A 10,605-nucleotide genomic window follows, 5' to 3' on the forward strand; every position below is an offset into this window, starting at 1 on the left:
TGTTGTTATTGTTAAGACAATGGAAAACAGCTTTTTATCTGAAACTATTTCCCAGTTGCAGAAGGAATGGGATTGGTAAGTAGTCTTGCTCATTGTTTAGCAATGGCTTCCTCTTATTTAGTAACATAGTATTAGAAGGCTTTAAGTCCTAAAAGTTCCTTTACAAGTGGAGAGAAGACGGGTCTCAACAAAGAAAACCCACTTTACTGCGGCAGCACCCCATTTATAGAATGTCCTCCCCACTGGATGCCCACATTAACATCATTTCAGGGCCAGAAGAAGACTTCTCCTAGGCATTTCAATCACATTTTAGACATTTTCATAATTGTCTAATCATAATTGAATTCATGTTATTTTAGATGACTGCCTTTTCTCTGCCTAGTATGTAGTGTCATCTGTCTGTCTGTCTGCCTGCCTGCCTGTCTGTCTGTCTGTCTGTCTATCTATCTACCTACCTACCTACCTACCTACCTACCTACCTATCTATCTATCTCTGGCAAACATTTTGTCTCCATTCGAGGAGACATCTTCAGTGCACTTTGGATTTTGCTTGTCTGGAAGGAGCACTGGCCTTTAAATACCTTTCTGAGTCCTGATCTGATTTTGGGTTGTGTGATTGACTGTCTATAATTGCTGAGTCATAGTCCTAGGTTTTAAAACTACAGCCAGCCATGTCCAGGACTGGAGAAATTAAAGTAAATCCTAGAAAATGATAGTGAAACTACTTTCATATTGTTGCTAAGAAAACTATATAAATGTTTCCAGGAAATCACCCTCTTGAGTTGAAGGAGAGGTTATTTCAATCAGTTCTTTGTATTCATTTGAGAAAACCTGGAGGTATTTATTCATAGCCATTTCTATTGAATGTTTAGACCTTCCCACTTCCCAGAAATATCAAGGTTCATCTTAGGTTGATATTACAGGGAGAACATAAGAAAAAGTCTAAATATTGTTCTTCTCTCAAATGAATGCTTTAGTTGGAAAATGATTCCTTTACACTTGTTTTCTAACCAATTGCTGTTCTTTCTGAGTAGTTTGCTGTTTGAGAAGATAGAACATGTGGTGAGTGGTACAAACTTCTCTTACGCTATAGTGTCAGAAGTGTCTAATACATTGTGCATTCTTTATTAATGGCAACTGGATGTGCCTGTAGTGATTATCTAAATTGCTGGACTTCTTATTGTCCAGAAAGGTAGAAGGGGAGATGGATATGGATTACTAATGTTGCTTTAGCTTTTTTTTTCTATTCTGGGAAACTGACACATTTTTATTTTTTGTTTATAATACATGTTGACTTCTGTTTAGCAAACATTGCAAGGGGAAAGAGGGAAAACAGAGAGACAACTTTATTAAAAGCTAAGTAACGATGCAAAATAAATAGCCTGAATTTAAAATGTGTCAACTGTGCAAGTGGAAAACCAACCCAAATGAACCTTCTTGTTTTTAGGTTTCTACTATATCTTGGTTAGTTTGTCTCTATTAGTCTTAAATACAAAGGTCATTATATTGCATTTGTTCTAAAAGCTTTCAGGTTTTACCTTCAGCTTTTCAGCTATTGACAAAGTTTGTTCAAAAATTGGAAATGCAAAACTATTGTTGACCCTAAAATATTGTTCTCTCTCTACAAAATCCAGTTGCTGGATGCATGCAACAATGCAGCAATGGAAAAAACTGGACTATCTTGTCAGGTGAGTGTGTGTGTCTCACTTTGTAAGAGTTTTTTCCTCAGAAGCAAAAGTCAGACTTTTTCCACATAGAATGGGAAAGGGAAAAATCTTACTCTCCACCAATAAGTGAGAAGGTGGTGGGTGTAGTACTCCCAATGACCAATGCATTGAAAATTTGGTTTAGATCAGCCATTAACTACTTCACATAGTCCCTAAAAGTACAGGTAACAAGGAATAATAAAAAATGAGGCATTGAGTGAAAGGTAAGAGAACAAGAATGATCAGTTAAGATGAAGAAAGACTTGAAATTCAATCTTTCTTTGTCATGAAGAAGCTTTGTGATGAATTTTTCAGGGCATACAAGATCCTGGAAGTAAAGGAGAAACTACTGAACACATCGAGAATAAAGAAAGTGAACTGCTAAATGGACATGCAAAAAAATGAAAAAAATGTAATTATAATGAATCTGTATTAAACTACACTGCAGATTTTAACTGGAAATAAGTTGCTTTCCTCTTAAGTTCAACTATGAAGCCTTTTTCTTAGAATTCTTGTTATTCAGAAAACCAAAGGGTCACAATCATGGGGCAAGGAAAGAACTTGTTGCCCTCTTAAAATATAAGAAGTAGGAACCGAAGTTCTCCTTAAACTGACTCATAACTTTTACTGCTTTCCCTGCTGAAAAAAGAGACAGAAGTGTTTACATAGGCAATAAATAAAAGCCAAGATGGCATCTGCACTCACACAATCAAATCTCTGCCTCCCCTTTTAATATTTACTGTATCACATGTGCAATTCATATTTAAAAAGGGATGAAGCTTCAGTTGTGCAAATGCAGCTGACATCATGACTTTTCAAAAAAATTTTAATGGACAAGTTAGAAAGAAGAAATGTAGGCCAAATCCAAGGGCTGAGGAATATTGTTGTGTCCTGTCACATCATGCCGACACATTCCCCACTTCTCTAATTACCTAATTTTGTTATACACTTCCCTTTCTAGTGGACCTTTGAAAGCAGATGCCACTCAACCTCCCAGCCCTCTTGTGCTTCCCACCCATTTGCTCCCTTTGACCATGTTCTTGACTTTGACGGATGCAGTTTCCACATCTCTGGGGCAGGAGGCAGCCCCTAAATAATTGGTAAACCCTAAAATGTTTTCTTTTTTTCTTAAAAAAACAAAACAACATTTCACCCTTTTTCATTCTGTTAGAGAGAAGTTCCCTGAGAATGGGCTCCAGCATTAGTCCAAAAAAGCTCAGAAGACTTTTGTCTCAGTGTCTGGCCCAGATTGGATAAAACATTTCACCCTTCCCTGATAATATTCTAGATCAGTGGTTCTCAACCTGTGGGTCGGGGGTCGAACAACCCTTTCACAGGGGTTGCCTAAGACCATTGGGAAACATATATTTTTGAAAAAATATGGAAAACATAAAATAATTTTATGGTTGGGGGTCACCACAACATGAGGAACTGTATTAAAGGGTCATGGCATTAGGAAGGTTGGGACCCACTGTTCTAGATTGATATACACGCAGTACAGCCAATACCAATCAGAATAGAGCTGGAAGGGACCTTAGAAGTCTTCTAGTCGAACCCCCTGCTCAAGCCAGAGACCCTATACCATTTCAGGCAGGTATCCGTCCAGTCTTTTCTTTGAAATCTCCAGTGATGAAGCATCTACAACTTCAGGGGGAAAAAATTTCAAACTACCTCTTGCTTTACAGAGATTATATTTCACTATAGAAATGATGGAGAGCTTTTCTTTCATTCTTTTTTCCCTTTTTATCCTTTATACCCTTATGCATATGCAGCCATCCTTTTGCCTGTGAATATAGCCTTGTCAGGCCTTCTAAGTCTCTGTTGTAACTTGTGCCTCCTCTCCTCTGGCCCCTAAAAATCTATCCATCCCTTTGATTTAGAAGCAGAAGAGAGGAGTCATGTCTTTCAGCTGATCTTGTGGTAATTCTGTTCCTACACAATTGGTTTCGGCTTCAGGGTTTTTTTTTGACCGGCTGTGGGGAAGGAGTGTTACTTTCCACCAATGATTATGCAGAAATGGCTCACACCCCCAGAGACCTGGATTTCCTGGCAAGAATGGTTGACTCTCAGATTACATCAGTTCCTGGCAGAACAGTGATGTGATAGCTGTCAGCCAGATGGAAATCAGGGGAACAGCTGAAAATTCAATACAGAACAGTAACTCACTCTTTGTAAGAAGGACTCTAACTTTTAACTGATCTTAATCAATGTCCTTTCACAAGAAAGATAAGTCATTGGGAAATCCTTCTCTCAGCAATGTCTGGCCCTCCCCTCTACTCTGGATACACATTATTCAGCAATTGTTGTTTTTTGTCTGCATAGAGAAGAAATGGAATAGAGTGTCCCTGTGTGAAAAGTCCAGTGCATCACCATAATGCCCCAAATAAGGTGCTCACTCTTTTATAAACACACTAACCTATATATACCGGGGGGAAAACCTGGCACTTGTATTGGTTAAGAGGTCTTTAACGCATCTCAGAATATTATGGCGATTGTGCCATGAAAATAATGTAAATATGGTTTCATCCGCATACCGTTGTTGAAGGACCATTGCTTTGATATGCAATAAATCTTGTGAGTTGGGGGAAGACTTGCATAGCATTTTGTTCAATTCCATGCTCAGTGTATTAATGAAACATTTGGAATTGTTATTAGGGCCACTTTTGAACTTCAACTTCAAATGTGAATGCTTCTCTTATAAAATATGGCATATATTGGTAGGAAGGAAGGAATCTTAACTACAGTTTGTGGCTGATTCTTGAATGGCAATAGACTATATTTTGGGGCATGGTGTTCTGTCAATGTAACTCCTTCATAGGGGGCATTTCCTATCTGTTGAGAGATAGGCAAAAACCTATGTATAACAATTTTGGAAATTTACTCTGTGACCTTTTCAATTAGTTTTAATTCATCTCTTTCAATTTGCCTCTAAAAGTTTAAGGTTGCATGAATAACAGTCTCACCTTCATTTTTTAAATTTCCAATAACCTTATGAGTAGATTAGACTGAAAAATAATGATAGGCTCAAAGTTGTCCAGTAGCTTTCCATATCTGAAAGCAGATATAAACATACTGGCTGGTTAGGGAATTCTGGGAGTTGAAATCCATATAGCCTCAAGCTGCCAAAGTTGAGAAACATTGCTCCCTATGAACTTGAACTACTTCGGAGTTTCCTCCTTGGGAAACAATACTGATCTGGGGAATTCTAATGCCCAGCCCTGCCTAGGTGACTAAAATGATTGTGTCGTGCTAGATTACTCTGGATCTTTGAAAGGGAAAGTATACAAATCTACTAAGAAACTTGTAGGATGATTTGAAAATTCATTTCTGCTCCTTGACTTCAGTGTGTCATTTTTTTGTTCATTACCCGTATTGCATAACAAAATTCCAGGAAGTAAACCCTTCCATTGAATTTCACCACTTTAGTTACATTTTGACCAGTGATTGAGAACTGACCTTGATTTGCTGTTTAGCAATATTGTCTTTTGGGCGTTGCAACTTCTCTCATCAAGACCAGACTGAACTTGCAATGGGTAGAAAGATGAGACGTTGGGTGCCAAATATTTCAGATATGGTGGCAAGAATTTGGGTGTGTTGGGGTGTGTGTGAGAAGAACGTACATGACACTGCTTCCTCTCTAACACCATTGACACCTTTAACTGGACAGGATAGGAGACTATTCCTGCTTTTGTTATTGCTCCATCAGGAAAAGAGGGGAGGGGGAAAGTAAGAGAAAGGATAACCCCAAGGAGCATAGATACAACATACTAAGTTACTAACCAACAGAAAGCTGGTTGCTCCAGAGAGATATTTTATAGACTTTCTGGGTTCTGGGTTCAGCTACAAAACCAGGGATGGATGGTGCTGAGAAAAGTCCAGAAAGTAAGTGGCATTCAAGCCAGAATAAACAATTTCACCAGGGGTGGGTTGCTGCCAGCATTACTGCCAGTTTGGCACGCATGCGTATTTGCACCTAAAAATGTCTGTGCATGTGCAAAATGTTTAAAAAGGAAAAAAAAATACATTTCTGCAATGAAATTTGTTCTGGGCATGCACAGAACCAAAAATCAAGATGGCGCCACTATAGGAGAACTAGTTCAGGGGCGTAACAGGCCTGGGTCGCTGCCGGTTCCAGCCACCCAGGCCACCAAGTTATTACCTATTCAGCTGAACCGGTCTGAACCAGTAGGAACCCACCTCTGAGGTTCACCCATTCACCATCATTATACAATACCCATCATTGGCTTCAGCTGCGATAGATAAAAAGAAGCAATGTCTTCATAATCGCTATAATTTCTCAAATTCCCTGACACACGAATACTAGGTGAATGGGGAAACACATGTAGGAGTGCAGAAAAGCAGGGTCACACGCCTACTTAACAATAACGTATCCAACTTGAGTTTCTGCATTAAGCAGAGATTTGGATTTTGCAGCCTTCCATATCTAAAATTATAATTGTTTTAGGATAATCTGTATCCCTTTCATAGCCTCACCTAGATCTCAAGTTATGATGCTAAAATGTATAATCAATGGCAAACTGCCATTGGCTTTCTTGAAAGCAGAGCCTCCATGGCCAATAACATTATACTCTTGCATGCATTCTCCATTCTTTTTCTTATTCATCTTAATCACTCAGCAATTATATTCTTGAAAAATGATCATGTAGTCCAACTTTCCCTAACATTTCTGGGTTGGTAGCCCAGTGAAGGTGAGGTGGGGAGGTAGATGTGCATGCACAAATATCTTAATTGGCATGAGTGGAGGGCACACATGCCCACCATTCATGCAAGCGCCAGCGCCCTCCAGTCACATGAGTGGGTCGGCAAACCTCAGCACTTTCCACTTGTGTGAATAGGGCTGCACCTGCATGCCCACACCCTCTGCTTATGTGGCCTAGTTCTGAAAGGGCCATGGCCAGATAGTGGGCTGTGGCCCAGGAATTGTGGACTCCTGATATAGACAATATTGCACAAGAAGAGGTAAGCAAAAGATTAGGCATCTCTCCTTGCTCGTACTAGAAAAATAGGGATAATCATAATATATGTTTTGGGCTCCAAGATCACTGCAGATGGGGACTGCAGCCAAGACAGCCAAGAAATTAAAAGACGCTTGCTCCTGGGGAGGAAAACTATGGCAAATCTAGACAGCAAACTAAAAAGCAGAGACATCACCCAGCCAACAAAAGTGCATGTAGTCAAGGCTATGGTTTTCCCAGTTGCAATGTATGGCTATGAAAGTTGGACCATAAGAAAAGCTGAGCAACAAAGAATTTAGGCCTTTGAACTATAGTGCTGGAGAAGACTCCTGTGAGTCCCTTGGACTGCAAGGTAATCAAAGAGCCGAGGTGGTGCAGTGGTTAGAGTGCAGTACTGCAGGCCACTTCAGCTGACTGCTATCTGCAGTTCGGCGGTTCAAATCTGACCGGCTCAAGGTTGACTCAGCCTTCCATCCTTCCGAGGTGGGTGAAATGAGGACCCAGATTGTTGGGGGCAATATGCTGACTTTGTAAACTGCTTAGAGAGGGCTGAAAGCCCTATGAAGCGGTATATAAGTCTAACTGCTATTGCTATTGCTAACTGCTAAACCAATGAGTCCTAGAGGAAATCAACCCTGACTGCTCTTTAGAAGGCCAGATCCTGAAGAGGAAACTCCTAATACTTTGGCCATCTGATGAAAAGGAAGGACTCACTGGAGAAGAGCCTAATGCTGGGGAAGATTGAGGGCAAAAGAAGAAAGGGACAAAAGAGAATGAGGTGACTGGATGGAGTCACTGAAGCAGTAGGCATGAGCTTAAATGGACTACAGAGGATAGTAGAGGACAGGAAGTCATGGAGGAATGTTGTCATGGGGTCGTGATGAATCGGACATGACTTTGCTACTAGCAAAAACAATAAATATATGTAAATAAATAGGAAAATGTTGTCAGATAAAGTTATAAGACAGTATTTAGCTTTATATCATTGTGGAAGGAAAGGCATCAACATAAGCTCTTCAGCTCCTTTGTTTTTCCCCCCTTAGGACTTTAATGCAGTCTGAAAAGCATGAGACCACACCTTATAAAAGGAAAACACTGATGGCACCTAAGTAGGGGTTGTAGGAGGAAGATTTGAGTTGTGTGGGTGAGCCGAGAGGAGGAATTTGCAGCAAAGGGAGTGGAGCAACTGTTATCTTAGTAGGGGACTGATAAAGAAGGAGGCGCAGGCATGGACTTCAATAAAGCACCCCAGCACTGATGCTGAAAGAATCTAGCCAGCCAGCAACTGAGAGCATCTAGCCAGCCAGCAGCTGACAAAGCAGCTTCTTTCCCATTCCCATTTCCCAACCAGCACAGACTGAAAAGCTACAAAGCCAAAGCTGGGCAGCAGTTCAGAACAGTAGTTGACAGCAATAGAAGTTAACTTGAAAAAGGCCAAACAATGGCTAAAGACTTTGATATAAGATCTATTAACAAAGGCAACACCAGGTCTTGATTGGACTGAGCTGGGGACAGTTCCTTTCCATCCAAACCACACAGAGTATAGGCACTGGGACAGAATGCCAACAGCCTTGCTTGGCTAGTATGGGGTTGAAAGATATAACTGGATATCAGGTTTCTGATGATACCAAAGCTTAAATAAGTGACTAAATTCACCCTGTAGATTCATATAGATTGTGAAAAGGAGGCAAGAGGGAGCACAAATCTGTGGCACCCCAAATAATAAAAAGCCTGTGGAGTGATCTCCCCAGCCAACACTGATTGGAACTGGCCCCAAAGAAAGGAAGAGAACCAGTATAAAATAGTGCTTGCCTTGTTCAAAAAGATACCATGGTTGATAGGTTTAAAACTTGCTAAAAGAGAAAGCTTTGAGAAATAACCACAATACTTGGTTTATTAAATGGTACAATAATGTCATTCAAATTGCCACTGTGGCCCTCCAGATAATTTCAGGATGTTAACCTATAGATGTAGTCCTCATAGTGGCAGGTAAATTAATGTTTATGCATCTTCTGGAGGAAATGGATAACTAGTAGGTGTCATGTAAAGAGTGTGTTGTTCTTTCTATTCCCAGTTTTATTTCAGAAAAGAAAGTCAAACAGCTTTTGTTGATACTTTTCATTTTTGTTTGATTCTTTAAAGAATCTTGAGAGACCACCTACTGCCAATTACCTCCACTAGACCGATAAGATCGCATAGATTAGGCCTCCTCCGAATTCCATCAGCCAGCCAGTGTAGACTGGCAACTACCTGGAGGAGACCCTTCTCGGTGGCTGCTCCGACCCTCTGGAATGAACTCCCTGTGGAGATTCGGACCCTCACCACCCTCCAGACCTTCCGCGCCGCTCTTAAAATCTGGCTGTCCCGGCTGGCCTGGGGTTAAGACTCTAACCCACACTCGAATTGTATGACTGTTGAGTTTTTAAATGATGTAGTGTCTCTATGTTGTAAATTGTTTGTCTTTCCCCTTCCCTTTTTGAACTGTGAGCCGCCCTGAGTCCCACCCGGGAAAAGGGCGGCATACAAATAAAGTGACTAAATGACTAAATGACTACATGAATCTTAGTTATGAAATTCTTTCCATATTGCCCTTTGTTTAAACTGCTCTGTTTGTTGGGAAATATTTCCTAATATACAACCAAGCTTTGTTTTCCTGTAATTGAAATTTGTTGCTCTGAAATCAGAAAAAACAAGGCTTGATTGTGTGTGTGTGTGTGTGTGTGTGTGTGTGTGTGTGTGTGTGTGTGTGTGTATCACTTGGTCAGTTTCCTGACGGGGCCAGCCAGGGGTAGGATTTGGAAGTTCTCCAAACTGGTCGTAACATTAGCTACAGGTTCTCCTGAACCCAGGCAAACCCATAGCAGCCCACCCCCTGGTAAAAAATGCATACAATTGATAAATATGCATTAACATTCAGAGATTACCAAATCCTCCTGAAATGGATGTTTGGATAGCGACCTTATACAGGGGACCTTATACCAGTGTTTTTCAACCTTTTTTGTGCAAAGGCACACTTTTTTCATGAAAAAAATCACGAGGCACACCACCATTAGAAAATGTTAATTTTTTTTAACTCTGTGCCTATATTGACTATATATAAAGTGTTTTTCCCTCGGCACACCTTACACTATGTCACGGCACACTAGTGTGCCGCGGCACAGTGGTTGAAAAACACTGCCTTATACAGTACATGCCTACTTGAGGGACATGAAGATACATTGGTCCCAAGGAAAGTAGGAAGAAAACTTTCATTCCCCAGTAACTGATAGGATCTGGCAATTGATTTGACAAAATCACCTGATGCAACAAGCTTGCAGAAAATGAATTTTCCATACTGTCTGTACATGCAAATACCATTAAGAACATTTCATTGCTTCTTAGTTCTTGGTTTCTTAGAGGCAAATCCTGCACAGAAATGGAGAGACTTATTTAAAAAGTCTACTTTGTTACTTAATTGATGAAAGTCAGGGAAAGGTAAGAAGCAAGGAGGCTATTTATTATAGTTAGTTAGTTCATAGTTTTATTGATTTGTATGCCGCCCACTCCCGAAGGACTCCGGGCGGCTTACAATAAAACAAGGGAGGGGAATAATACACAAACAATATTAAAATATACAACAGTCACAATCTCCGGGGGGCTGAATATTACGAGAGCCCCCCGGCCTGCTGGAGCAGCCAGGACTTAACAGCTTTGCGGAAAGCCGGGAGGGTAGTAAGGGTCCGGATCTCCACGGGGAGATCGTTCCAGAGGGCTGGCATAATCATGCATAAGAATGAGAAAAATCAGTAGTAAGACTTGCAACACAATGTTGCAAGATGTAGTACTTATACTCAATGAACCCTTCCCTCCACCAAAATGATTTATGCTGTTCCTCTTTCTCCATTTTTTTCTCCTCCCATCAAAACGACATAATGCTTTTTGGA

The 10,605-nt window shown here is 40.5% G+C and overlaps 1 long non-coding RNA gene across 1 annotated transcript; it reads left to right on the plus strand.

Annotated features, from left to right (window-relative positions):
* The first annotated feature begins 944 nt into the window (after positions 1–944).
* On the plus strand, positions 945–2,152 carry LOC148044907 (uncharacterized). Its single transcript, XR_015697132.1, has 3 exons — positions 945–1,062; positions 1,635–1,688; positions 2,022–2,152. It is a non-coding gene; the product is annotated as an uncharacterized LOC148044907 (long non-coding RNA).
* Positions 2,153–10,605: the final 8,453 nt, after the last annotated feature.

Source organism: Thamnophis sirtalis, unplaced genomic scaffold (genome assembly GCF_051295495.1).
Source record: "Thamnophis sirtalis isolate CommonGarterSnake01/CBP01778 unplaced genomic scaffold, rThaSir2_p1.2 scaffold_6, whole genome shotgun sequence".
Classification (NCBI taxonomy): domain Eukaryota; kingdom Metazoa; phylum Chordata; class Lepidosauria; order Squamata; family Natricidae; genus Thamnophis; species Thamnophis sirtalis.